The sequence below is a fragment of the Pleurodeles waltl genome, chromosome 3_1 (genome assembly GCF_031143425.1).
Source record: "Pleurodeles waltl isolate 20211129_DDA chromosome 3_1, aPleWal1.hap1.20221129, whole genome shotgun sequence".
Classification (NCBI taxonomy): Eukaryota; Metazoa; Chordata; class Amphibia; order Caudata; family Salamandridae; genus Pleurodeles; species Pleurodeles waltl.
Window position 1 is genome coordinate 900,143,516 of NC_090440.1, and position 23,207 is coordinate 900,166,722.

Here is a 23,207-nt window from a genome sequence, read left to right on the forward strand (position 1 = left end):
TCCTGACATAACTATAACACCTGGATTTCTATGGTTTTGTGTGCATAAAATCTTAACCTAACTGTCGCTGTAACCTTTGTTTTTTTAATGAATCTCTAAGGCTTTTTTTTAACTCTGTTTCCTAACTATAATATCCCTATAACCTTTGTTTTTTCAGTGCATTTCTAGTTTTTTCAGTGAGGGAGGGGGCTTGGACACAGGGCCTGGCTTGGCACTGCACTGCCCCTACCTAAGCTTGCTGCTCCTGCCCCCCCCTTCCTTGCCATCCATTGTCCATGTCCATGCCCTGCTCCCTCATCACCTCCCTATGTGGCTGTTGCTCTGCCAATGCCCTTCCCACCAAATCTGAACAGTTAGCTTGCTGCCCCATCCACCTCCTCCCTGCCCTCTGTTGTTTAGGTCCATGCCCATCCCTCTCTCTTTTGCCCTGCATGGTCCGATGTGTTGCCACTGTCCCCTCCCTTCTGCCCTTAATGTTCCATTATGCTGCAACTGTCCCTCCTGTCTGTCCGGTATGGTCAGCTTGCTGCCCTTGCCTCTTTACCCTCTGCTCTCTGTTGTTCATGCTCATGGCCCTGTCCCTTCCCTATTGCTTTTTATGGTCCATTGTGCTGCACTTCCATTCCACAAGCCCTGTGTGGCTTACTGTGCTGCTGCAACCCCTGACACCCGCCCTGTAAGGTCAGTTTGGTACACCTGCCGATTCCTCACCTGCCCTCTCTTATATGAGTCCATGCCCCTACCCCATTCCTTCTGCCCTCTGTGATCCAATGTACCATACTTTCCAACATTTTCAACTTGCTAAGGGGAAGATTTTGGAAACAAAAAACAAAACTGGGTAATTGATTTTTCTCATTTGGGTTACATTGAAAAAGGGAATTTTAGGCAGGAGGCAGATAAAATAAAGCCCTTTTGGGCGTAAAAGCATCGGGAGTCTCCTGCCTGAATCAGGTCTGTTGGCATATATGATTGTACTGCCACTGCCTCTTGCTTCTGCCCTCAACGGTCTGTTATATTGCCATGGCCTTTCTACCCAGCCCTATATGGTTGGTTTGTTGCCCCTGCCCCCCTTTTGCATGTCCTCCATTGTCTGTTTTACTGCCATTGCTCCACCCGCCTGCCCAGCGTGGTCAACTTGTTGCCTGTGCATCCTCTTCCCTGCCCTCAATTATCTGAGTCCACGCTCCAGACCTCTGCCTCCTTACAATACTCTAATGAACAACTAGATTGGTAATATTCTATAATTATTACAAAAGTGTAGCACAATGATGTAATGAAAACTGTAATACCTAAAGCATTTATTTTTGAAATTATGAAAATGAGAGGGTCTTATTCCCATAGAAATTATGGTTAGTGATCTAAAAAACTAAAATGAGGATATATTTTCTGAGTTCTCAAATAGCAACAAAGCACTTTTAAATTATTTGCTATCTTTATGTTTTTTTTTTTAATCCAGTTGATCATTTATTTGTTAGATTTAGGGAAGAGAATGTGGTGTTGCAGCCAGAGCTGCAGACTTTGCAACTGGGAAAGCAGATTCGAGTTTTGTCGTCAGCTCGAAAATACTGCGATTCTGGGCAAATCACTTAATGTCCTCATGCCTAAAACCAAAATTAATATGTACTTGTGTAATGTAACTGATGCCCATGTAAAGCACCCCAAACCCTTCAGTTCTAGTTTGCACTATATAAAACTGCAAAAACAAACAAATAAATCAATTGTTTTGCACACTTCTGTCATTGGGCTATTCTTGGGCTACTTTTCCACTACTTTTGGGCTTTTTGTTCACTAGTGGCCATATTGGGGCACTTAATTGTTATGAGGCTCCCTAATTTCCTAATTTCGTCATTTACTGCAGTATCCTCAGTAGAAAATTATTTCAGACTTTGATTCCATCAAGATGGCGTTCAGAAGTGTCACACTTTTGGCTTAAAATGTAGAACGATAACACTCTAGTTGCTCGTTAGAGCATTGCAGTAAAGCTGCTAATCAACAGAGAGTTAATTGGCAGTCTGGTGCTGATGTTGAAAGTGCATGTTTCAGTCTGCATGTCAGAATGTTTTAATGAAACAGAAAAGGAAGACTTTTGAGAACTCACTTAAAACATGTCCTAGTTTTTCTTTCTACATCACTAACCATAATAGCTATGACAAAATGCACCCCCTATTTTGTTCCTTTCTACATTGAGTGGTTTAAGGTTTACTAGTTTGATTCAATCAAGATGTCTTCAGATGTGTCACACGTTTGTAGTAAGCAAGACTGTTAGCGTTCTAGCTGTTCTTTAGCACACTTTCGGAGACTGCAGTTGAACATAAGGGAATCAATTGATAGTCTTCTGTTGGAAGCACATGTTTTACTGAGAATATCAGACTTCATTCTTATATGGCTGATAAAGATAGTGTGAATTTACATAAAGTATGCTCTCATTTTAGCTTCTGGAGCACCTTCCATTACCTTTATGGGAAAATCATGAGAAAACAGTTTGCTCTCAAACATGGTTCACGAAATCCCAGCAGGGTAAAATCGCCTTAGAACACACCACAATTCTTAAAATAAGTATGGTACCAGCAACACATGATTTATATTGTAAATAAAATGTGTTATTACCCTTTATATGTTCTCTTTTTTGTGACCTTCAAAACCTGCCATTCACTACAATGCATTTCAGTGGGGTGTTATTATGTATATTGGTCCCAAGATGGCTACAAACACTTCCTGGTTGGAGTGCTGGCAGCCAATCAGATCTCACCATGAGATCTGTGCTTAGGTTCCACCTAGGTATACAAATTTGGATTTCCTTTAATATCTCAAAATCTACAGAAAGGATTTACAACAAATAACAAAAAGCACCCTTTCTGGACCAAGAGCTACCTTTGTGCCAAATTTGGTGTAATTCCGTCCAGCGGTTCAGGGTGTTGTGTTCAAAATCCATATGGGAATTAAAATGGGAAGCACACTTTTTTGACTCCCCTTTTTCTCGGCCCCTGCTCAACAGATCATCCTGAATCTTTCCATGTACAACCGAATGATTGGGGACACTTTTTTTGGGGAACATTTCATAAAGATTCATCAAACAGTGCCAAAGATATAGCCAAGTAAAAAAAAAATATTTTTCTATTGAATATAGGTATTAACTATAACTACCTACTGATGACTGCCAGTAAGTATATATACATATATCTATATATATCTCTATATATCTATATATATATATATATATATATATATATATATATAGAGAGAGAGAGAGAGAGAAAGAGAGATAGCGAGAGATAGATAGATGTAGCTATATCTCTGTGTCCTCCCCTGGGAGGTTAGCATTTGTGTAGTGTGTGTAGTCAGCAAGTGGTCCTATTTCTGTACCTCAAACCAACAGGCTTCCTGCACTTGTCCCAATACACCTGTGTGCCATCTCTCAAATGATGTACCCTCCCCTGGGACCGTAGCATTTTTGAAGTGTGGAGAGTCAGCAAGTAACATGACTACAACTACCAGGAGGCCCTGTTCCTGTACCTTAAACGAACAGGCCTTTCTGCACTTGTCCAATACACCAATGGCCTTCCTACACTTGTCCAAACGCACCTCAGTGCCTTCTCTCAAATGACGTTCACTCACATAGGAGTGAGAAATCTACATATCATGCTCAATTCAGAGACATGTCTGTCTACCTAGCTTGCTCTTGTCCTGGTATCCTAAAATGAAACTATGGAGGACAGCAATGATACCTTGCCAAGTTTGCAGATCAAGTATTCCCAAGGCATTAAACTGCTTCATCAGATTGGTTGTGGGAGTTAACACATTGATTCAGCACTGTTCATATGATGGCTACAGCTACATATACAACAAAGTTGTAAGCTCGCCTGTGTCTCATGCAACTAGGCCCTGGAAAGGGTAAAATACACATGTCACCTCTCCACTGTGTTGGCTTAACTGCTTCTAAGCTGTCATGTTCACTCCCTCATCTGAAGTGCAACTGATTAGCACATCTAGATCCCCATGTGCGTACCTTTTTTCTTATTGCAAACAGCCCGATTAGCAGAATTGGGCGTTTGCAACGAGAAAAAAGCATTTCGGTATGTACTGACCCATTTTTGCGATTCGGTAATCTATTTACAGAATCGCAAAAAGGGTTTGTGAGTTGCAATTAGGAAGTGGTGTTTCCTTCCTAATTGCGAGTCGCAGTCCGATGTATGATTGTTTTGTGACCGCGAATGCGGTCACCAAACAATCGCAGTTAGCACCAGTCTCAAATTGGTGCTAACCTATTCACAAAAAGGAAGGGGTCCACTTGGGACCCCTTCCCCTCTGTTAATGCATGCAAAAAAAAAAATTCAGAGCAGGCAGTGGTCCCACGGACCACTGTCTTCTCTGAAAAAATTAAAAGAAAACTTTTTATTTTTGTTTTTGAAATGCATTCCATTTTTCTTTAAGGAAAATGGGTGGCATTTGAAAAAAAATACTGCTTTATTTAAAACAGTCACAGACATGGTGGACTGCTGACCCCGGCAGGCCGCCGTCCCTGTCAGTGCCGCCATTCCCAATAGGATCGCAAATTGCGACCTACCTCATGAATATTTATGCGGTAGGTCATTTGGGACCCCATTGCGAATCACAAACAGTGTCATTGACAATGTTGTACATCAAGTTTTGCGACTTGCAAATTGCGAGTCACAAAACCTGATCTTGGTACATGTGGCCCCTAATGAGCTGCTTGAGTCTAATAGTTTTTGCCGTCTTCACATATGTCATGTCAACAACTTCAATACCATGGTAACATAGGGCAGCCAGCCAACCTACCACTTAAGAGTGTCCAAGATCTCTACTTCAGGTGACACAAAACCTTTGGATATAGGTTCCACACTTCAACCAATAACAATGTACTCTACTTCTCAGCAGGTCGAGCTGGCACAGCACCTAGCCAGACATTGTCCGCCGACCAGACTCTCAACCCACCTCTGGATGAAGCAGCTGAAAACTTGGGCTTGCTTCCAACTGCGCTGTTTAAAACATTTTCTCTTTTAGATAAATTATTACCAAATTAATGATTTTTGACTAAATTGTTTTAGCATGAAGACCCAAATGCTGATGCTAATTCGGAGATAGGTAGGCTGACAAGGGTGACTTAGGGTGACTTAGACTGACTGACTTATATTGCTGAATCATTCGATATATTATGAATTGCTATTTGCTTGTTTAACCTTGATTGCATATTAACAAGTGATGAGAATTTATGGCTTATGTTGGTAATAAAGTAAATTGGTAATCATGATATGGTTGAATAAAAGTTTTATGACTAGAGTTGTAACTAATAGGGAATAAAGCAAACTAACTTTTATATGAGTTATGGTGGTTTTTCTGGCTAGATTAGTTCATAGATATTTGAGTTGATAACTTATTGAATTGTTTAAGTTTTCATTTACTCGCTATACTTGACTAGGATACCTTATGCGATCCAAAACTTTATCGACCTATACTCATCCCCTTGTAAGTTTACTTACTAAGGACAAGGCGCGCCAGCAGTTTTGGTAGCAGAGGATGGTTAGTTTCCTTAGGGAACGAGTTAAGTACGAGTAAAGGTTATGGTGGTAGATTAAATTTGAGTATAGTTGTTTTGATTTCATGAGGTTTGAATTTTGTTTTTCTGAATTGACAATGGAAGCAGAGATGATGTTCCCTTAAGCCCCAAAATGACTTTCCCAGATCCTGGATCCCGTGAGTAAGGTTGGGTATGTTCCCGGCATATTTGAGATAGTATGAGAGTGGTAGAATTGTGCCTGCCTGAGCTTAAGCAGATTGCAGGTGAATTGTGATGTATGTGAGGTAAACAGTAGGGAGTTTGTGTACTCCAGTTTAGAGTTAGTAGGAGTGTGCATACGCCTAAAAGGTGTGTGAGTAGGTAAGTAGTTGAACTTCACATGTGTGTAGCGTTGGTGCTAAAAAATTGTCCACATGGTTGTTGGTGATGTACGGACCCTGCGTGGTCTAAGACTCCGGAGTATATTGACAAGTGTAGGAGACACTTGGGTATATGTTGTAACCTGTCTGGTTTAATGGGTTGATCGGGTGTGGTCAACAAGTCTGAATGAACGTACTTTGAATGAAAGAAGCTTCAACTGAGATTTGACGAGTCCTATGTGCACCAGGACAGACCCTAAGATTTTACTTGCGGAAGTGGGGGACTGAGAAAGAGGAACAGCTAAGGTCCCAGAGTGCGCTTTCAGTGAAAATCTGTAAGATTCCTGAAGCGATTGTGTCCCTTCCTGTAGTAAACCAGAGGATTTGTTTTAGTTATTATTTGATGAAGACACTCGCAATATAAATGCATTAGTCGAATGGATTTGAGTTAAGGAGGGCGAAGCCGCAAGACTTTGTCAGCCGATGTGTGTTAGTGTGACGTCAGTGTGTGCCGCGCTGGGATAAGTTGGTTACTGAGAAGAGCCGCGACTGGATTGGCAGCCGTCCGTGAGCGGCAATTGGTTAAGCGAACGGGTGAAGGGAATCTTGGGAGTAAAAGTCATTTCACTTGTTGAATTGTAATACATAAAACAGGCAAAATGAAGTTTTTCAAGGCTTTTAGGAGTGCAATGAAAGGTAAATCTTACATTACAGCTTCAGTGGGGCAACCAAACCCCCGGAGGATAGCCCAGCACATCTCGTAATGACAGAAAAGGGTAGAGCTTCTTGTCTTTGGTTAAAACAGTGGAGTGCATTGACTAAGATTCAAGGAACCTTAGCATTTCCAGAGCATGGAACGTTTAATTTAAGGGTTCTAGACCAGTTTCAATTATCTTTGTATGACATGAGACCGTTACCGAGACCAGCACAGTTCGAGGCTTTAGCAGTTTGGAAGCTAGTGGCCAGACAGCAGCATGAGCTAAAGACCAATAGAAGGATAAAGAAGATAGAGAAATCACTAGCCGAAGCTAGGTGGGATTGGGAACAAAAAAGATGGAGAATGGCAACCATGAAGGAGATTAAGATGTTCCCTGCAATCACAGAGGGTGATGATTCAGATAAGGGAGACGATAACAAGAAAAGGGAGAATGAGGAGAAAAGAAGAGGGAAAATGTCTTATGTAGACGATGACGTTTCTGATGTAGAAGATTACATTACGCAGTTGCTGAGAGATAGACCTCCCCCTATGACGACTTATGCAGGGGGTCCAGGGAATATTGCTATGGCTCCTCCTGCACCGCCTGGGACATCCCAGGGAGCCGCAGGTGCCGTACAAACAGAAGGTGGACAGATACCAGGGGTAGTACAGAGTACACCAGTTGCAGGAACCAGAGCAGAAGCTCAAGTGCAGGTGCCTACACCTTCTGCACCAGGAATTTACCCGAATGTACCCACTCTTGAGACTGTTTCAAATATTTTGGTGCCGAGGGAGCAGGTGCATCCGCAACTAATGCTAGTTCTGACCAACTCAACTCCAGTGTTACTGCCGTCAGCACAGGCACAGAATATGCCAAGATCTAATCAGGTAACGGGGACATCAGTGGATCTTGCACCAGTTATGAATCAGGCAATGGGAGTACCACTTACCCAAAGTGCAGGGTCCAGTGTAGCACCAGATGCAATATCGCTGCCGATTACTGTTGGTCCAGCGGTACCCTTATATGCCCAGAAGAAATCAGAAACAGGAGAACAGGCACAGATATCACAGAGACTGGTGAGACGAAGAATGGGAGACTTAGTACAATCAACATCATCAAGTACTTGTTGGGTGAGCCTAGATCTCCTGTGGGATTTAGTCCTCTAATGGCACTACCAGATGCAAATCAGAGTATGAGACTTTTGACACCACAAGCCGTAGGGACAGGGAAACAGCAGCTGTCAGTGACTAATGCGAGTAACATTTCATTACAAGGGTTAACAGCACAGCAGTTAACTAGTTGGTTGGATAATTTAAATTCTTCGCAAGGTGCCTCAAGCAGGGAAGAGCAACTGAATCGAGTAGGACTAAACATTGAGGCAAATTAATTGGTCAAGGGAACAATGGGATTGAATAGGCTAGAATCCTATACTGAAGAAGAGCTAAGGCATATTTGTCCGAGGATTACAAAGGAAGCAGGAAAATTACACAAGAAATTAGCAGAAGTAGCAGAAAAACATGACATTGATCTAAAGGCAACAAAACATTTGAGACGACAGATTAGATTTTGAGGCAAAAGATTTTGAACACATGAGATCTGCAGAAATGAAAGCACATCTAAGAGACTTACTGCAGAGTGCGCAAATTTGGGGAGCACTAGAGAAGTGGGAAGGCAGATAGGCGAAAAAGAAAGAAAAACAGAAACGGGACTCAGAAGGGGAAACAGAAGGAGTAGAGAAAGGAGAAATGGTTAAAATACTACCTATGAGGGAAATTCCAGGAGGGCAATTTGTTCATGTTCCTTGGCATCAAAGTGATGTATTGACCCTCATTTCGACCTCGGCGGTCTTTTTTAAAGACCGCTGAGGTACCGCCATGTTGAAGACCGCCAGTGCAGGCGGTTTTCCGCGCAGCGTATTATGACTGCTGGCAGCCCTCTGTCCTTTTTCGGACGGAGAGCCACCAGCAGCCATACTGGCGTTCGGCGGGAAAGTGGAGGCTGCTCCACCTCCACGTCATCAGAACACCGTCCACCGAATCACGTCCCAGGATTCGGTGTGGCGGTGTTCTGGTGACGGGGTGCTGGCGGCGAAGCAGCCCCATGGATCCTGTTCCCTCCCGGAGGATCACCAGAACAGGTAAGGTGATCGTCCGTTAGGGGAGGGGGTGGGGAGGTGTTGTGTGCGTGCATGGGGGTGTGAGTGTTAGCACCAGTCTCAAATTGGTGCTAACCTATTCACAGAAAGGAAGGGGTCCACTTGGGACTCCCTCCCCTTTGTTAATGCATGCAAAAAAAAAATCAGAGCAGGCAGTGGTCCAACGGACCACTGTCTTCTCTGAAAAAATTAAAAGAAAACTTTCTATTTTTGTTTTTGAAATGCATTCCATTTTTCTTTAAGGAAAATGGGTGGCATTTGAAAAAAAATACTGCTTTATTTAAAACAGTCACAGACATGGTGGACTGCTGACCCCAGTCCCAGCCCCTGTCAGTGCCGCCATTCCCAATAGGAACGCAAATTGCGAGCTACCTCATGAATATTTATGCAGTAGGTCATTTGGGACCCCATTGCGAATCACAAACAGTGTCATTGACAATGTTGTACATCAAGTTTTGCGACTTGCAAATTGCGAGTCACAAAACCTGATCTTGGCACATGTGGCCCCTAATGAGCTGCATGAGTCTAATAGTTTTTGCCGTCTTCACATATGTCATGTCAACAACTTCAATACCATGGTAACATAGGGCAGCCAGCCAACCTACCACTTAAGAGTGTCCAAGATCTCTACTTCAGGTAACACAAAACCTTTGGATATAAGTTCCACACTTCAACCAATAACAATGTACTCTACTTCTCAGCGGGTCGAGCTGGCACAGCACCTAGCCAGACATTGTCCACCGACCAGACTCCCAACCCACCTCTGGATGAAGCCTCTGAAAACTTGGGCTTGCTTCTGTGAGCCTGAGCCTTGCTGATGACTAATGACCCAGAGACGAAGTCTGACTCATTGCTGATCTATCTTCGATAGGTAACTGTAAGGAAATGCCTCCTTGGCATGGTTGCCCCCTGACTTTTTGCCTTTGCTGATGCTATGTTTACAATTGAAAGTGTGCTGAGGCCTGCTAACCAGGCCCCAGCACCAGTGTTCTTTCCCTAACCTGTACTTTTGTATCCACAATTGGCAGACCCTGGCATCCAGATAAGTCCCTTGTAACTGGTACTTCTAGTACCAAGGGCCCTGATGCCAAGGAAGGTCTCTAAGGGCTGCAGCATGTCTTATGCCACCCTGGAGACCTCTCACTCAGCACAGACACCCTGCTTGCCAGCTTGTGTGTACTAGTGAGGACAAAACGAGTAAGTCGACATGGCACTCCCCTCAGGGTGCCATGCCAGCCTCTCACTGCCTATGCAGTATAGGTAAGACACCCCTCTAGCAGGCCTTACAGCCCTAAGGCAGGGTGCACTATACCATGGGTGAGGGTACCAGTGCATGAGCATGGTACCCCTACAGTGTCTAAACAAAACCTTAGACATTGTAAGTGCAGGGTAGCCATAAGAGTATATGGTCTGGGAGTCTGTCAACCACGAACTCCACAGCACCATAATGGCTACACTGAAAACTGGGAAGTTTGGTATCAAACTTCTCAGCACAATAAATGCACACTGATGCCAGTGTACATTTTATTGAAAAATACACCACAGAGGGCACCTTAGAGGTGCCCCCTGAAACTTAACCGACTATCTGTGTAGGCTGACTAGTTTTAGCAGCCTGCCACAAACCGAGACATGTTGCTGGCCCCATGGGGAGAGTGCCTTTGTCACTCTGAGGCCAGTAACAAAGCCTGCACTGGGTGGAGATGCTAACACCTCTCCCAGGCAGGAATTGTCACACCTGGCGGTGAGCCTCAAAGGCTCACCTCCTTTGTGCCAACCCAGCAGGACACTCCAGCTAGTGGAGTTGCCCGCCCCCTCCGGCCAGGCCCCACTTTTGGCGGCAAGGCCGGAGAAAATAATGAGAAAAACAAGGAGGAGTCACTGGCCAGTCAGGACAGCCCCTAAGGTGTCCTGAGCTGAGGTGACTCTAACTTTTAGAAATCCTCCATCTTGCAGATGGAGGATTCCCCCAATAGGGTTAGGATTGTGACCCCCTCCCCTTGGGAGGGGGCACAAAGAGGGTGTACCCACCCTCAGGGCTAGTAGCCATTGGCTACTAACCCCCCAGACCTAAACACGCCCTTAAATTTAGTATTTAAGGGCTACCCTGAACCCTAGAAAATTAGATTCCTGCAAACTACAAGAAGAAGGACTGCCTAGCTGAAAACCCCTGCAGAGGAAGACCAGAAGACGACAACTGCCTTGGCTCCAGAAACTCACCGGCCTGTCTCCTGCCTTCCAAAGATCCTGCTCCAGCGACGCCTTCCAAAGGGACCAGCGACCTCGACATCCTCTGAGGACTGCCCCTGCTTCGAAAAGACAAGAAACTCCCGAGGACAGCGGACCTGCTCCAAGAAAAGCTGCAACTTTGTTTCCAGCAGCTTTAAAGAACCCTGCAAGCTCCCCGCAAGAAGCGTGAGACTTGCAACACTGCACCCGGTGACCCCGACTCGGCTGGTGGCGATCCAACACCTCAGGAGGGACCCCAGGACTACTCTGATACTGTGAGTACCAAAACCTGTCCCCCCTGAGCCCCCACAGCGCCGCCTGCAGAGGGAATCCCGAGGCTTCCCCTGACCGCGACTCTTTGAACCTAAAGTCCCGACGCCTGGGAGAGACCCTGCACCCGCAGCCCCCAGGACCTGAAGGACCGGACTTTCACTGGAGAAGTGACCCCCAGGAGTCCCTCTCCCTTGCCCAAGTGGAGGTTTCCCCGAGGAATCCCCCCCTTGCCTGCCTGCAGCGCTGAAGAGATCCCGAGATCTCTCATAGACTAACATTGAAAACCCGACGCTTGTTTCTACACTGCACCCGGCCGCCCCCGCGCTGCTGAGGGTGAAATTTCTGTGTGGACTTGTGTCCCCCCCGGTGCCCTACAAAACCCCTCTGGTCTGCCCTCCGAAGACGCGGGTACTTACCTGCAAGCAGACCGGAACCGGGGCACCCCCTTCTCTCCATTCTAGCCTATGTGTTTTGGGCACCACTTTGAACTCCGCACCTGACCGGCCCTGAGCTGCTGGTGTGGTGACTTTGGGGTTGCTCTGAACCCCCAACGGTGGGCTACCTTGGACCAAGAACTGAACCCTGTAAGTGTCCTACTTACCTGGTAAAACTAACAAAAACTTACCTCCCCCAGGAACTGTGAAAATTGCACTAAGTGTCCACTTTTAAAACTGCTATTTGTCAATAACTTGAAAAGTATACATGCAATTTTTATGATTTGAAGTTCCTAAAGTACTTACCTGCAATACCTTTCGAACAAGATATTACATGTTAAATTTGAACCTGTGGTTCTTAAAATAAACTAAGAAAAGATATTTTTTCTATACACAAACCTATTGGCTGGATTTGTCTCTGAGTGTGTGTACCTCATTTATTGTCTATGTGTATGTACAACAAATGCTTAACACTACTCCTTGGATAAGCCTACTGCTCGACCACACTACCACAAAAAAAGAGCATTAGTATTATCTCTTTTTACCACTATTTTACCTCTAAGGGGAACCCTTGGACTCTGTGCATGCTATTCCTTACTTTGAAATAGCACATACAGAGCCAACTTCCTACATTGGTGGATCAGCGGTGGGGTACAAGACTTTGCATTTGCTGGACTACTCAGCCAATACCTGATCACACGACAAATTCCAAAATTGTCATTAGAAATTGATTTTTGCAATTTGAAAAGTTTTCTAAATTCTTAAAAGACCTGCTAGGGCCTTGTGTTAGATCCTGTTTAGCATTTCTTTTAGAGTTTAAAAGTTTGTTAAAAGTTTGAATTAGATTCTAGAATCAGTTTTAGTCTCTTAAAAAGTATTCCAACTTTTAGAAGCATAATGTCTAGCACAGATGTGAATGTGGTGGAACTCGACACCACACCTTACCTCCATCTACAGATGAGAGAGCTAAGGTCACTCTGTAAACTAAAGAAAATAACAATGGGCCCCAAACCTACCAAAATACAGCTCCAGGAGCTTTTGGCAGAGTTTGAAAAGGCCAACCCCTCTGAGGGTGGCAACTCAGAGGAAGAGGATAGTGACTTGGAGGACAATTCCCCCCTACCAGTCCTATCTAGGGAGAACAGGGTCCCTCAAACCCTGACTCCTAAAATAATAGTCAGAGATGCTGGTTCCCTCACAGGAGAGACCAACACCTCTGAAATCACTGAGGATAGCCCCAGTGAAGAGGACATCCAGTTAGCCAGGATGGCCAAAAGATTGGCTTTGGAAAGACAGATCCTAGCCATAGAGAGGGAAAGACAAGAGATGGGCCTAGGACCCATCAATGGTGGCAGCAACATAAATAGGGTCAGAGATTCTCCTGACATGTTGAAAATCCCTAAAGGGATTGTAACTAAATATGAAGATGGTGATGACATCACCAAATGGTTCACAGCTTTTGAGAGGGCTTGTGTAACCAGAAAAGTGAACAGATCTCACTGGGGTGCTCTCCTTTGGGAAATGTTCACAGGAAAGTGTAGGGATAGACTCCTCACACTCTCTGGACAAGATGCAGAATCTTATGACCTCATGAAGGGTACCCTGATTGAGGGCTTTGGATTCTCCACTGAGGAGTACAGGATTAGGTTCAGGGGGGCTCAAAAATCCTCGAGCCAGACCTGGGTTGACTTTGTTGACTACTCAGTGAAAACACTAGATGGTTGGATTCAAGGCAGTGGCGTAAGTAATTATGATGGGCTGTACAATTTATTTGTGAAAGAACACCTGTTAAGTAATTGTTTCAATGATAAACTGCATCAGCATCTGGTAGACCTAGGACCAATTTCTCCCCAAGAATTGGGAAAGAAGGCGGACCATTGGGTCAAGACAAGGGTGTCCAAGACTTCAACAGGGGGTGACCAAAAGAAAGGGGTCACAAAGACTCCCCAGCAGAAGGGTGATGAGACAACCAAAACTAAAAATAGTAAAGAGTCTTCTACAGGCCCCCAAAAACCTGCACAGGAGGGTGGGCCCAGAGCCTCTTCACAAAACAATGGGTACAAGGGTAAAAACTTTGATCCCAAAAAGGCCTGGTGTCATAGCTGTAAACAGCATGGACACCAAACTGGAGACAAGGCCTGTCCCAAGAAAGGTTCCGCTCCAAACTCCCATCCAGGTAACACTGGTATGGCTAGTCTCCAAGTGGGATCAACAGTGTGCCCAGAGCAAATCAGGGTTCACACTGAAGCTACTCTAGTTTCTGAGGGTGGGGTGGATTTAGCCACACTAGCTGTCTGGCCGCCTAACATGCAAAAATACAGACAGCAACTCTTAATTAATGGGACTAGAATAGAGGGCCTGAGGGATACAGGTGCCAGTGTCACCATGGTGACAGAGAAACTGGTTTCCCCTGGCCAATACCTGACTGGAAAAACCTACACAGTCACCAACGCTGACAATCAGAAAAAAGTACATCCCATGGCAATGGTTACTTTAGAATGGGGAGGGGTCAATGGCCTGAAACAGGTGGTGGTCTCCTCAAATATCCCAGTGGACTGTCTGCTTGGAAATGACCTGGAGTCCTCAGCATGGGCTGAGGTAGAGCTAAAAACCCATGCAGCAATGCTGGGTATCCCTGAACTGGTGTGTGTGAAAACAAGAGCACAATGCAAGGCACAGGGTGAAAAAGTAGAGCTGGAGTCTGGAAAAATGGCCCAGCCTACCAAGAGAACAGGAAAGTCAGTTGGGAAAACAACTGCAACACAGCAAAAGGAAGGGAACCTCTCTTCTCAGGAAGAAGTTCTGCCCTCTGAGGGAACTGAGCCTTTGGAGCTTGAACCTTATCAGGTTGAGCTCTTAGGCCCAGGGGGACCCTCCAGGGAGGAGCTGTGTAAGGGACAAGAAACCTGTCCCTCTCTTGAAGGCCTTAGGCAGCAAGCTGCTGAAGAGTCCAAAGGCAAGAAAAATGGAACCCATAGGGTCTATTGGGAGGATGGACTCCTGTACACTGAGGCCAGAGACCCCAAACCTGGTGCCACTAGGAGAGTGGTAGTGCCTCAGCTGTTCAGAGAGTTCATCCTAACATTGGCCCATGACATTCCCCTTGCTGGACATTTGGGACAAACCAAGACGTGGGAGAGGTTAGTCAACCACTTCTACTGGCCCAATATGTCCAACATGGTTAAGGAGTTTTGCCTCTCCTGCCCCACCTGTCAAGCCAGTGGTAAGACAGGTGGGCATCCAAAGGCCCCCCTCATTCCACTTCCAGTGGTGGGGGTTCCCTTTGAAAGAGTGGGTGTGGACATAGTTGGTCCACTGGAACCTCCCACAGCCTCAGGAAATATGTATATCCTGGTAGTAGTGGATCATGCTACCAGGTATCCTGAAGCTATTCCCCTTAGGTCGACTACTGCCCCTGCAGTAGCCAAGGCCCTCATTGGTATCTTTACCAGAGTGGGTTTCCCTAAGGAGGTGGTGTCTGACAGAGGTACCAACTTCATGTCAGCATACCTAAAGCACATGTGGAATGAGTGGAGTGACTTATAAATTCACTACCCCATACCATCCACAAACTAATGGCTTGGTTGAGAGATTCAACAAGACATTAAAAGGCATGATCATGGGGCTCCCAGAAAAGCTCAAAAGGAGATGGGATGTCCTCTTGCCATGTCTGCTTTTCGCTTACAGAGAGGTGCCACAGAAGGGAGTAGGATTCTCACCCTTTGAACTTCTGTTTGGTCATCCTGTAAGGGGACCACTTGCCCTTGTTAAAGAAGGCTGGGAGAGACCTCTCCACGAGCCTAAACAGGACATAGTGGACTATGTACTTGGCCTTCGCTCTAGAATGGCAGAGTACATGGAAAAGGCAACCAAAAACCTTGAGGCCAGCCAACAGCTCCAGAAGTTTTGGTATGACCAAAAGGCTGCACTGGTTGAGTTCCAACCAGGGCAGAAAGTCTGGGTTCTGGAGCCTGTGGCTCCCAGGGCACTCCAGGACAAATGGAGTGGCCCTTACCCAGTACTAGAAAGGAAGAGTCAGGTCACCTACCTGGTGGACCTGGGCACAAGCAGGAGCCCCAAGAGGGTGATCCATGTGAACCGCCTTAAGCTCTTCCATGACAGGGCTGATGTGAATCTGTTGATGGTAACAGATGAGGATCAGGAGGCAGAGAGTGAACCTCTCCCTGATCTTCTGTCCTCAGACCCAAAAGATGGCACAGTAGATGGAGTGATCTACTCAGACACCCTCTCTGGCCAACAGCAGGCTGATTGTAGGAGAGTCCTACAACAGTTTCCTGAGCTTTTCTCCCTAACCCCTGGTCAGACACACCTGTGTACCCATGATGTGGACACAGGAGACAGCATGCCTGTCAAGAACAAAATCTTCAGACAGTCTGACCATGTTAAGGAAAGCATCAAGGTGGAAGTCCACAAGATGCTGGAATTGGGAGTAATTGAGCGCTCTGACAGCCCCTGGGCTAGCCCAGTGGTCTTAGTCCCCAAACCTCACACCAAAGATGAAAAGAAAGAGATGAGGTTTTGTGTGGACTACAGAGGGCTCAATTCTGTCACCAAGACAGATGCCCATCCAATTCCAAGAGCTGATGAGCTCATTGATAAATTAGGTGCTGCCAAATTTCTAAGTACCTTTGACTTGACAGCAGGGTACTGGCAAATAAAAATGGCACCTGGAGCAAAAGAGAAAACAGCATTCTCCACACCTGATGGGCATTATCAGTTTACTGTTATGCCCTTTGGTTTAAAGAATGCCCCTGCCACCTTCCAAAGGTTGGTGAATCAAGTCCTTGCTGGCTTGGAGTCCTTTAGCACAGCTTATCTTGATGATATTGCTGTCTTTAGCTCCACCTGGCAGGATCACCTGGTCCACCTGAGGAAGGTTTTGAAGGCTCTGCAATCTGCAGGCCTCTCTATCAAGGCATCCAAATGCCAGATAGGGCAGGGAACTGTGGTTTACTTGGGCCACCTTGTAGGTGGAGGCCAAGTTCAGCCACTCCAACCCAAGATCCAGACTATTCTGGACTGGGTAGCTCCAAAAACCCAGACTCAAGTCAGGGCATTCCTTGGCTTGACTGGGTATTACAGGAGGTTTGTGAAGGGATATGGATCCATTGTGACAGCCCTCACTGAACTCACCTCCAAGAAAATGCCCAAGAAAGTGAACTGGACTGTGGAATGCCAACAGGCCTTTGACACCCTGAAACAGGCAATGTGCTCAGCACCAGTTCTCAAAGCTCCAGATTATTCTAAGCAGTTCATTGTGCAGACTGATGCCTCTGAACATGGGATAGGGGCAGTTTTGTCCCAAACAAATGATGATGGCCTTGACCAGCCTGTTGCTTTCATTAGCAGGAAGTTACTCCCCAGGGAGCAGCGTTGGAGTGCCATTGAGAGGGAGGCCTTTGCTGTGGTTTGGTCCCTGAAGAAGCTGAGACCATACCTCTTTGGGACTCACTTCCTAGTTCAAACTGACCACAGACCTCTCAAATGGCTGATGCAAATGAAAGGTGAAAATCCTAAACTGTTGAGGTGGTCCATCTCCCTACAGGGAATGGACTTTATAGTGGAACACAGACCTGGGACTGCCCATGCCAATGCAGATGGCCTTTCCAGGTTCTTCCACTTAGAAAATGAAGACTCTCTTGGGAAAGGTTAGTCTCATCCTCTTTCGTTTGGGGGGGGGTTGTGTAAGGAAATGCCTCCTTGGCATGGTTGCCCCCTGACTTTTTGCCTTTGCTGATGCTATGTTTACAATTGAAAGTGTGCTGAGGCCTGCTAACCAGGCCCCAGCACCAGTGTTCTTTCCCTAACCTGTACTTTTGTATCCACAATTGGCAGACCCTGGCATCCAGATAAGTCCCTTGTAACTGGTACTTCTAGTACCAAGGGCCCTGATGCCAAGGAAGGTCTCTAAGGGCTGCAGCATGTCTTATGCCACCCTGGAGACCTCTCACTCAGCACAGACACCCTGCTTGCCAGCTTGTGTGTACTAGTGAGGACAAAACGAGTAAGTCGACATGGCACTCCCCTCAGGGTGCCATGCCAGCCTCTCACTGCCTATGCAGTATAGGTAAGACACCCCTCTAGCAGGCCTTACAGCCCTAAGGCAGGGTGCACTATACCATGGGTGAGGGTACCAGTGCATGAGCATGGTACCCCTACAGTGTCTAAACAAAACCTTAGACATTGTAAGTGCAGGGTAGCCATAAGAGTATATGGTCTGGGAGTCTGTCAACCACGAACTCCACAGCACCATAATGGCTACACTGAAAACTGGGAAGTTTGGTATCAAACTTCTCAGCACAATAAATGCACACTGATGCCAGTGTACATTTTATTGAAAAATACACCACAGAGGGCACCTTAGAGGTGCCCCCTGAAACTTAACCGACTATCTGTGTAGGCTGACTAGTTTTAGCAGCCTGCCACAAACCGAGACATGTTGCTGGCCCCATGGGGAGAGTGCCTTTGTCACTCTGAGGCCAGTAACAAAGCCTGCACTGGGTGGAGATGCTAACACCTCTCCCAGGCAGGAATTGTCACACCTGGCGGTGAGCCTCAAAGGCTCACCTCCTTTGTGCCAACCCAGCAGGACACTCCAGCTAGTGGAGTTGCCCGCCCCCTCCGGCCAGGCCCCACTTTTGGCGGCAAGGCCGGAGAAAATAATGAGAAAAACAAGGAGGAGTCACTGGCCAGTCAGGACAGCCCCTAAGGTGTCCTGAGCTGAGGTGACTCTAACTTTTAGAAATCCTCCATCTTGCAGATGGAGGATTCCCCCAATAGGGTTAGGATTGTGACCCCCTCCCCTTGGGAGGGGGCACAAAGAGGGTGTACCCACCCTCAGGGCTAGTAGCCATTGGCTACTAACCCCCCAGACCTAAACACGCCCTTAAATTTAGTATTTAAGGGCTACCCTGAACCCTAGAAAATTAGATTCCTGCAAACTACAAGAAGAAGGACTGCCTAGCTGAAAACCCCTGCAGAGGAAGACCAGAAGACGACAACTGCCTTGGCTCCAGAAACTCACCGGCCTGTCTCCTGCCTTCCAAAGATCCTGCTCCAGCGACGCCTTCCAAAGGGACCAGCGACCTCGACATCCTCTGAGGACTGCCCCTGCTTCGAAAAGACAAGAAACTCCCGAGGACAGCGGACCTGCTCCAAGAAAAGCTGCAACTTTGTTTCCAGCAGCTTTAAAGAACCCTGCAAGCTCCCCGCAAGAAGCGTGAGACTTGCAACACTGCACCCGGCGACCCCGACTCGGCTGGTGGCGATCCAACACCTCAGGAGGGACCCCAGGACTACTCTGATACTGTGAGTACCAAAACCTGTCCCCCCTGAGCCCCCACAGCGCCGCCTGCAGAGGGAATCCCGAGGCTTCCCCTGACCGCGACTCTTTGAACCTAAAGTCCCGACGCCTGGGAGAGACCCTGCACCCGCAGCCCCCAGGACCTGAAGGACCGGACTTTCACTGGAGAAGTGACCCCCAGGAGTCCCTCTCCCTTGCCCAAGTGGAGGTTTCCCCGAGGAATCCCCCCCTTGCCTGCCTGCAGCGCTGAAGAGATCCCGAGATCTCTCATAGACTAACATTGAAAACCCGACGCTTGTTTCTACACTGCACCCGGCCGCCCCCGCGCTGCTGAGGGTGAAATTTCTGTGTGGACTTGTGTCCCCCCCGGTGCCCTACAAAACCCCTCTGGTCTGCCCTCCGAAGACGCGGGTACTTACCTGCAAGCAGACCGGAACCGGGGCACCCCCTTCTCTCCATTCTAGCCTATGTGTTTTGGGCACCACTTTGAACTCCGCACCTGACCGGCCCTGAGCTGCTGGTGTGGTGACTTTGGGGTTGCTCTGAACCCCCAACGGTGGGCTACCTTGGACCAAGAACTGAACCCTGTAAGTGTCCTACTTACCTGGTGAAACTAACAAAAACTTACCTCCCCCAGGAACTGTGAAAATTGCACTAAGTGTCCACTTTTAAAACTGCTATTTGTCAATAACTTGAAAAGTATACATGCAATTTTTATGATTTGAAGTTCCTAAAGTACTTACCTGCAATACCTTTCGAACAAGATATTACATGTTAAATTTGAACCTGTGGTTCTTAAAATAAACTAAGAAAAGATATTTTTTCTATACACAAACCTATTGGCTGGATTTGTCTCTGAGTGTGTGTACCTCATTTATTGTCTATGTGTATGTACAACAAATGCTTAACACTACTCCTTGGATAAGCCTACTGCTCGACCACACTACCACAAAAAAAGAGCATTAGTATTATCTCTTTTTACCACTATTTTACCTCTAAGGGGAACCCTTGGACTCTGTGCATGCTATTCCTTACTTTGAAATAGCACATACAGAGCCAACTTCCTACAGTAACTATAACCTGACTGACTAATGAATGCTTTTCTTTCTAGGTACCAACTGCGCTGTTAAAAACGTTTTCTCTTTTAGATAAATTATTACCAAATTAATGATTTTTGACTAAATTCTTTTAGCATGAAGACCCAAATGCTGATGCTAATTCGGAGATAGGTAGGCTGACAAGGGTGACTTAGGGTGACTTAGACTGACTGACTTATATTGCTGAATCGTTCGATATATTATGAATTGCTATTTGCTTGTTTAACCTTGATTGCATATTAACACGTGATGAGAATTTATGGCTTATGTTGGTAATAAAGTAAATTGGTAATCATGATATGGTTGAATAAAAGTTTTATGACTAGAGTTGTAACTAATAGGGAATAAAGAGAACTAACTTTTATATGAGTTATGGTGGTTTTTCTGGCTTGATTAGTTCATGGATATTTGAGTTGATCACATTGAATTGTTGAAGTTTTCTTTTACTTGCTATACTTGACTAGGATACCTTATGCGATCCAAAAGATTCATCGACCTATATGCATCCCCTTGTAAGTTTACTTACTAAGGACAAGGTGTGCCAGCAGTTTTGGTAGCAGAGGATGGTTAGTTTCCTTAGGGAACGAGTTAAGTAACGAGTAAAGGTTATGGTGGTAGATTAAATTTGAGTATAGTTGTTTTGATTTCATGAGCTTTGAATTTTGTTTTTCTGAATTGACAATGGTAGCAGAGATGATGTTCCCTTAAGCCCAGAAATGACTTTCCCAGATCCTGGATCCTGTGAGTAAGGTTGGGTATGTTCCCGGCATATTTGAGATAGTATGAGAGTGGTAGAATTGCGCTTGCCTGAGCTTAAGCAGATTGCAGGTGAATTGTGATGTATGTGAGGTAAACAGTAGGGAGTTTGCGTACTCCAGTTTAGAGTTAGTAGGAGTGTGCGTGCGCCTAAAAGGTGTGTGAGTAGGTAAGTCGTTGAACTTCACATGTGTGTAGCGCTTGGTGCTAAAAAATTGTCCACATGGTTGGTGGTGATGTACGGACCCTGCGTGGTCTAAGACTCCGGAGTATATTGACAAGTGTAGGAGACACTTGGGTATATGTTGTAACCTGTCTGGTTTAATAGGTTGATCGGGTGTGGTCAACAAGTCTGAATGAACGTACGTTGAATGAAAGAAGCTTCAACTGAGATTTGACGAGTCCTATGTGCACCAGGACAGACCCTAAGATCAGTTGAGAGTAAAGTTTGCGGGTCGAATTTTACTTGCGGAAGTGGGGGACTGAGAAAGAGGAACAGCTAAGGTCCCAGATTGCGCTTTCAGTGAAAATCTGTAAGATTCCTGAAGCGATTGTGTCCCTTCCTGTTGTAAACCAGCAGATTTGTTTTAGTTATTATTTGATGAAGACACTCGCAATATAAATGCATTATTCGAATGGATTTGAGTTAAGGAGGGTGAAGCCGCAAGACTTTGTCAGCCGCTGTGTGTTAGTGTGACGTCAGTGTGTGCCGCGATGGGATAAGTTGGTTACTGAGAAGAGCCGCGACCGGATTGGCAGCCGTCCGTGAGCGGCAATTGGTTAAGCGAACGGGTGAAGGGAATCTTGGGAGTAAAAGTCATTTCACTTGTTGAATTGTAATACATAAAACAGGCAAAATGAAGTTTTTCAAGACTTTTAGGAGTGCAATGAAAGGTGAATCTTACATTACGGCTTCAGTGGGGGAACCAACCCACTGGAGGATAGCCCAGCACATCTCATAATGACAGAAAAGGGTAGAGCTTCTTGTCTTTGGTTAAAACAGTGGAGTGCATTGACTAAGATTCAAGGAACCTTAGCATTTCCAGAGCATGGAACGTTTAATTTAAGGGTTCTAGACCAGTTGCAATTATCTTTGTATGACATGAGACCGTTACCGAGACCAGCACAGTTCGAGGCTTTAGCAGTTTGGAAGCTAGTGGCCAGACAGCAGCATGAGCTAAAGACCAATAGAAGGATAAAGAAGATCGAGAAATCACTAGCCGAAGCTAGGTGGGATTGGGAACAAAAGAGATGGAGAATGGCAACCATGAAGGAGATTAAGATGTTCCCTGCAATCACAGAGGGTGATGATTCAGATAAGGGAGACGATAACAAGAAAAGGGAGAATGAGGAGAAAAGAAAAGGGAAAATGTCTTATGTAGACAATGACGTTTCTGATGTAGAAGATTACATTACGCAGTTGCTGAGAGATAGACCTCCCCCTATGACGACTTATGCAGGGGGTCCTGGGAATTTTGCTACAGCTCCTCCTGCCCGCCTGGGACATCCCAGGGAGCCGCGGGTGCCGTACAAACAGAAGGAGGACAGATACCAGGGGTAGTACAGAGTACACCAGTTGCAGGAACCAGAGCAGAAGCTCAAGTGCAGGTGCCTATACCTTCTGCACCAGGAATTTACCCGAAAGTACCCACTCTTGAGACTGTTTCAAATATTTTGGTGCCGAGGGAGCAGGTGCATCCACAACTAATGCTAGTTCAGACCAACTCAACTCCAGTGTTACTGCCGTCAGGACAGGCACAGAATATGCCGAGATCTAATCAGGTAACGGGGACATCAGTGGATCTTGCACCAGTTATGAATCAGGCAATGGGAGTACCACTTACCCAAAGTGCATGGTCCAGTGTAGCACCAGATGCAATATCGCTGCCGATTACTGTTGGTCCAGCGGTACCCTTATATGCCCAGAAGAAATCAGAAACAGGAGAACAGGCACAGATATCACAGGGTTTGGTGAGAAAAAGAATGGGAGACTTAGTACAATCAACATCATCATCAAGTACTTGCCCGGGTGAGCCTAAATCTCCTGTGGGATTTAGTCCTCTAATGGCACTACCAGATGCAAATCAGAGTATGAGACTTTTGACACCACAAGCTGTAGGGACAGGGATACAGCAGCTGTCAGCGACTAATGCGTGTAACATTTCATTACAAGGGTTAACAGCACAGCAGTTAACTAGTTGGTTGGATAATTTAAATTTTTCGCAAGGTGCCTCAAGCAGGGAAGAGCAACTGAATCGAGTAGGACTAAATATTGAGGCAAATGAATTGGTCGAGGGAACAATGGGATTGAATAGGCTAGAATCCTATACTGAAGAAGAGCTAAGGCAT